Source organism: Oncorhynchus keta, chromosome 8 (assembly GCF_023373465.1).
Source record: "Oncorhynchus keta strain PuntledgeMale-10-30-2019 chromosome 8, Oket_V2, whole genome shotgun sequence".
Taxonomy (NCBI): Eukaryota; Metazoa; Chordata; class Actinopteri; order Salmoniformes; family Salmonidae; genus Oncorhynchus; species Oncorhynchus keta.
The window spans coordinates 24,226,113-24,232,344 of NC_068428.1; positions in this window are offsets into that span (position 1 = coordinate 24,226,113).

Genomic DNA, 6,232 nt, shown 5'->3' on the forward strand with positions numbered 1-6,232 from the left:
GACTGTGAATGACAAGGGGAAAATGACAGGACTGTGAATGACAAGGAGAAAATGACAGGACTGTGAATGACAAGGAGAAAATGACAGGACTGTGAATGAAAAGGGGAAAATGACAGGACTGTGAATGACAAGGAGAAAATTACAGGACTGTGAATGACAGTCACATCCCCCCCCAACATACACAGATGTAAGCTGTGTATGCTCTCTCTACTGGAGGTATACTGAGCCTCTGGGTCCTCCAGGTTCAGACAAAAATGATTCCTCATCTTTATACAGACAAAGGCGAATCCCAGGAGAAGCAGAGACAAAAATACACGTTGAGTGACCTTTGTCTCGCTCCCCCAAGATTACCTGTCAACTGTGTCAAGTATGTGTTTGCGCGTGCGTGTGTGTCTGCGTGTGTGTGCTTAATTTCTTGCGCGTGTTCCCGTTTGTGTGTTTGCTACTGTACCTGCAAATGTGTGTGCAGTGGTGGAAAGAGTATCCTATTGTCATACTAAGGTTAAAATACCTGAAGAGAAAATGACTCAAGTAAAAGTAACCCAGTATAATACTACTTGAGTAAAAGTCTAAAAGTATTTGTTTTTAAATATTCTTAAGTATAAAAATTAAAATTGTTAATAATTTCAAATTCCTTATGTTAAGGAAATCATTTTAATTTACAGATAGCCAGGGGCACAATCCTACACTCCAACATTTAAAAATCAAGCATTTGTGTTTTGTGAGTCTGCAAGACCAGCGGCAGTAGGGATGACCAGAGATGTTCTCTTGATTAGTGCAGGAATTGGACCATTTTCCTGTCCTGCTAAGCATAGAAAATGTACAAGTCAAATTCTGAAACCACTGTGAATTGAGCCAAATGTATTGTACCAGTCAATCTAAAATGTGTATTGAACACTATTCAAGAGGAAAACAATACAACATGGATGTTTTGGAGTCTGATAACTATGTGGAGTCTGATAACTATGTGGAGTCTGATAACGATGTGGAGTCTGATAACTATGAGGAGTCTGATAACTATGTGGAGTCTGATAACTATGAGGAGTCTGATAACTATGTGGAGTCTGATAACTATGAGGAGTCTGATAACTATGTGGAGTCTGATAACTATGAGGAGTCTGATAACTATGTGGAGTCTGATAACTATGAGGAGTCTGATAACTATGTGGAGTCTGATAACTATGAGGAGTCTGATAACTATGTGGAGTCTGATAACTATGTGGAGTCTGATAACTATGTGGAGTCTGATAACTATGAGGAGTCTGATAACTATGTGGAGTCTGATAACTATGAGGAGTCTGATAACTATGAGGAGTCTGATAACTATGTGGAGTCTGATAACTATGTGGAGTCTGATAACTATGTGGAGTCTGATAACTATGTGGAGTCTGATAACTATGAGGAGTCTGATAACTATGAGGAGTCTGATAACTATGAGGAGTCTGATAACTATGTGGAGTCTGATAACTATGTGGAGTCTGATAACTATGTGGAGTCTGATAACTATGTGCAGTCTAATAACTATGTGGAGTCTGATAACTATGAGGAGTCTGATAACTATGTGGAGTCTGATAACTATGAGGAGTCTGATAACTATGTGGAGTCTGATAACTATGAGGAGTCTGATAACTATGTGGAGTCTGATAACTATGTGGAGTCTGATAACTATGAGGAGTCTGATAACTATGTGGAGTCTGATAACTATGAGGAGTCTGATAACTATGAGGAGTCTGATAACTATGTGGAGTCTGATAACTATGTGGAGTCTGATAACTATGTGGAGTCTGATAACTATGAGGAGTCTGATAACTATGTGGAGTCTGATAACTATGAGGAGTCTGATAACTATGTGGAGTCTGATAACTATGAGGAGTCTGATAACTATGTGGAGTCTGATAACTATGTGGAGTCTGATAACTATGTGGAGTCTGATAACTATGTGGAGTCTGATAACTATGAGGAGTCTGATAACTATGAGGAGTCTGATAACTATGAGGAGTCTGATAACTATGTGGAGTCTGATAACTATGTGGAGTCTGATAACTATGTGGAGTCTGATAACTATGTGCAGTCTAATAACTATGTGGAGTCTGATAACTATGAGGAGTCTGATAACTATGATGATAACTATGGAGTCTGATAACTATGAGGAGTCTGATAACTATGAGGAGTCTGATAACTATGTGGAGTCTGATAACTATGTGGAGTCTGATAACTATGTGGAGTCTGATAACTATGTGGAGTCTGATAACTATGAGGAGTCTGATAACTATGAGGAGTCTGATAACTATGAGGAGTCTGATAACTATGAGGAGTCTGATAACTATGTGGAGTCTGATAACTATGTGGAGTCTGATAACTATGTGGAGTCTGATAACTATGTGGTCTGAGTCTGATAACTATGTGGAGTCTGATAACTATGTGGAGTCTGATAACTATGTGGAGTCTGATAACTATGTGGAGTCTGATAACTATGTGGAGTCTGATAACTATGAGGAGTCTGATAACTATGTAGTCTGATAACTATGTGGAGTCTGATAACTATGAGGAGTCTGATAACTATGTGGAGTCTGATAACTATGAGGAGTCTGATAACTATGTGGAGTCTGATAACTATGAGGAGTCTGATAACTATGTGGAGTCTGATAACTATGTGGAGTCTGATAACTATGAGGAGTCTGATAACTATGTGGAGTCTGATAACTATGTGGAGTCTGATAACTATGAGGAGTCTGATAACTATGTGGAGTCTGATAACTATGTGGAGTCTGATAACTATGAGGAGTCTGATAACTATGTGGAGTCTGATAACTATGAGGAGTCTGATAACTATGAGGAGTCTGATAACTATGAGGAGTCTGATAACTATGAGGAGTCTGATAACTATGTGGAGTCTGATAACTATGAGGAGTCTGATAACTATGTCTGGAGTCTGATAACTATGAGGAGTCTGATAACTATGTGGAGTCTGATAACTATGAGGAGTCTGATAACTATGTGGAGTCTGATAACTATGAGGAGTCTGATAACTAACTATGAGGAGTCTGATAACTATGTGGAGTCTGATAACTATGTGGAGTCTGATAACTATGTGGAGTCTGATAACTATGTGGAGTCTGATAACTATGTGGAGTCTGATAACTATGTGGAGTCTGATAACTATGTGGAGTCTGATAACTATGTGGAGTCTGATAACTATGTGGAGTCTGATAACTATGTGGAGTCTGATAACTATGTGGAGTCTGATAACTATGTGGAGTCTGATAACTATGAGGAGGACATTTCCAAATCAAATTGTGGAGTCTGATAACTATGAGGAGTCTGATAACTATGAGGAGTCTGATAACTATGAGGAGTCTGATAACTATGTGGAGTCTGATAACTATGTGGAGTCTGATAACTATGAGGAGTCTGATAACTATGAGGAGTCTGATAACTATGTGGAGTCTGATAACTATGAGGAGTCTGATAACTATGTGGAGTCTGATAACTATGAGGAGTCTGATAACTATGTGGAGTCTGATAACTATGAGGAGTCTGATAACTATGAGGAGTCTGATAACTATGTGGAGTCTGATAACTATGTGGAGTCTGATAACTATGTGGAGTCTGATAACTATGAGGAGGACTTTCCAAATCAAATTGTGGAGTCTGATAACTATGAGGAGTCTGATAACTATGAGGAGTCTGATAACTATGAGGAGTCTGATAACTATGTGGAGTCTGATAACTATGTGGAGTCTGATAACTATGAGGAGTCTGATAACTATGTGGAGTCTGATAACTATGAGGAGTCTGATAACTATGTGGAGTCTGATAACTATGAGGAGTCTGATAACTATGAGGAGGACTTTCCAAATCAAATTGTGGAGTCTGATAACTATGTGGAGTCTGATAACTATGAGGAGTCTGATAACTATGAGGACTTTCCAAATCAAATTGTGGAGTCTGATAACTATGTGGAGTCTGATAACTATGAGGAGGACTTTCCAAATCAAATTGTGGAGTCTGATAACTATGAGGAGGACTTTCCAAATCAAATTGTGGAGTCTGATAACTATGTGGAGTCTGATAACTATGAGGAGTCTGATAACTATGTGGAGTCTGATAACTATGAGGAGTCTGATAACTATGAGGAGTCTGATAACTATGAGGAGTCTGATAACTATGAGGACTTTCCAAATCAAATTGTGGAGTCTGATAAATATGTGGAGTCTGATAACTATGAGGAGTCTGAAATAACTATGTGGAGTCTGATAACTATGAGGAGTCTTTCCAAATCAAATTGTGGAGTCTGATAACTATGTGGAGTCTGATAACTATGAGGAGTCTGATAACTATGTGGAGTCTGATAACTATGAGGAGTCTGATAACTATGAGGAGTCTGATAACTATGAGGAGTCTGATAACTATGAGGAGTCTGATAACTATGTGGAGTCTGATAACTATGAGGAGTCTGATAACTATGAGGAGTCTGATAACTATGTGGAGTCTGATAACTATGTGGAGTCTGATAACTATGTGGAGTCTGATAACTATGTGGAGTCTGATAACTATGTGGAGTCTGATAACTATGTGGAGTCTGATAACTATGTGGAGTCTGATAACTATGTGGAGTCTGATAACTATGTGGAGTCTGATAACTATGAGGAGGACTTTCCAAATCAAAATGTGGAGTCTGATAACTATGAGGAGTCTGATAACTATGAGGAGTCTGATAACTATGAGGAGTCTGATAACTATGTGGAGTCTAATAACTATGTGGAGTCTGATAACTATGAGGAGTCTGATAACTATGAGGAGTCTGATAACTATGTGGAGTCTGATAACTATGAGGAGTCTGATAACTATGTGGAGTCTGATAACTATGAGGAGTCTGATAACTATGTGGAGTCTGATAACTATGAGGAGTCTGATAACTATGAGGAGTCTGATAACTATGTGGAGTCTGATAACTATGTGGAGTCTGATAACTATGTGGAGTCTGATAACTATGAGGTCTGATAACTATGAGGAGTCTGATAACTATGAGGAGTCTGATAACTATGTGGAGTCTGATAACTATGTGGAGTCTGATAACTATGTGGAGTCTGATAACTATGTGGAGTCTGATAACTATGAGGAGTCTGATAACTATGTGGAGTCTGATAACTATGTGGAGTCTGATAACTATGAGGAGTCTGATAACTATGTGGAGTCTGATAACTATGTGGAGTCTGATAACTATGAGGAGTCTGATAACTATGTGGAGTCTGATAACTATGTGGAGTCTGATAACTATGAGGAGTCTGATAACTATGAGGAGTCTGATAACTATGTGGAGTCTGATAACTATGAGGAGTCTGATAACTATGTGGAGTCTGATAACTATGTGGAGTCTGATAACTATGAGGAGTCTGATAACTATGTGGAGTCTGATAACTATGAGGAGTCTGATAACTATGTGGAGTCTGATAACTATGTGGAGTCTGATAACTATGTGGAGTCTGATAACTATGTGGAGTCTGATAACTATGAGGACTCTGATAACTATGTGGAGTCTGAGAACTATGAGGAGTCTGATAACTATGTGGAGTCTGATAACTATGAGGAGTCTGATAACTATGTGGAGTCTGATAACTATGTGGAGTCTGATAACTATGTGGAGTCTGATAACTATGTGGAGTCTGATAACTATGAGGAGTCTGATAACTATGAGGAGTCTGATAACTATGAGGAGTCTGATAACTATGTGGAGTCTGATAACTATGTGGAGTCTGATAACTATGTGGAGTCTGATAACTATGTGGAGTCTGATAACTATGTGGAGTCTGATAACTATGAGGAGTCTGATAACTATGTGGAGTCTGATAACTATGAGGAGTCTGATAACTATGAGGAGTCTGATAACTATGAGGAGTCTGATAACTATGTGGAGTCTGATAACTATGTGGAGTCTGATAACTATGTGGAGTCTGATAACTATGAGGAGTCTGATAACTATGAGGAGTCTGATAACTATGAGGAGTCTGATAACTATGAGGAGTCTGATAACTATGTGGAGTCTGATAACTATGTGGAGTCTGTTAACTATGTGGAGTCTGATAACTATGAGGAGTCTGATAACTATGTGGAGTCTGATAACTATGTGGAGTCTGATAACTATGTGGAGTCTGATAACTATGTGGAGTCTGATAACTATGTGGAGTCTGATAACTATGAGGAGTCTGATAACTATGTGGAGTCTGATAAC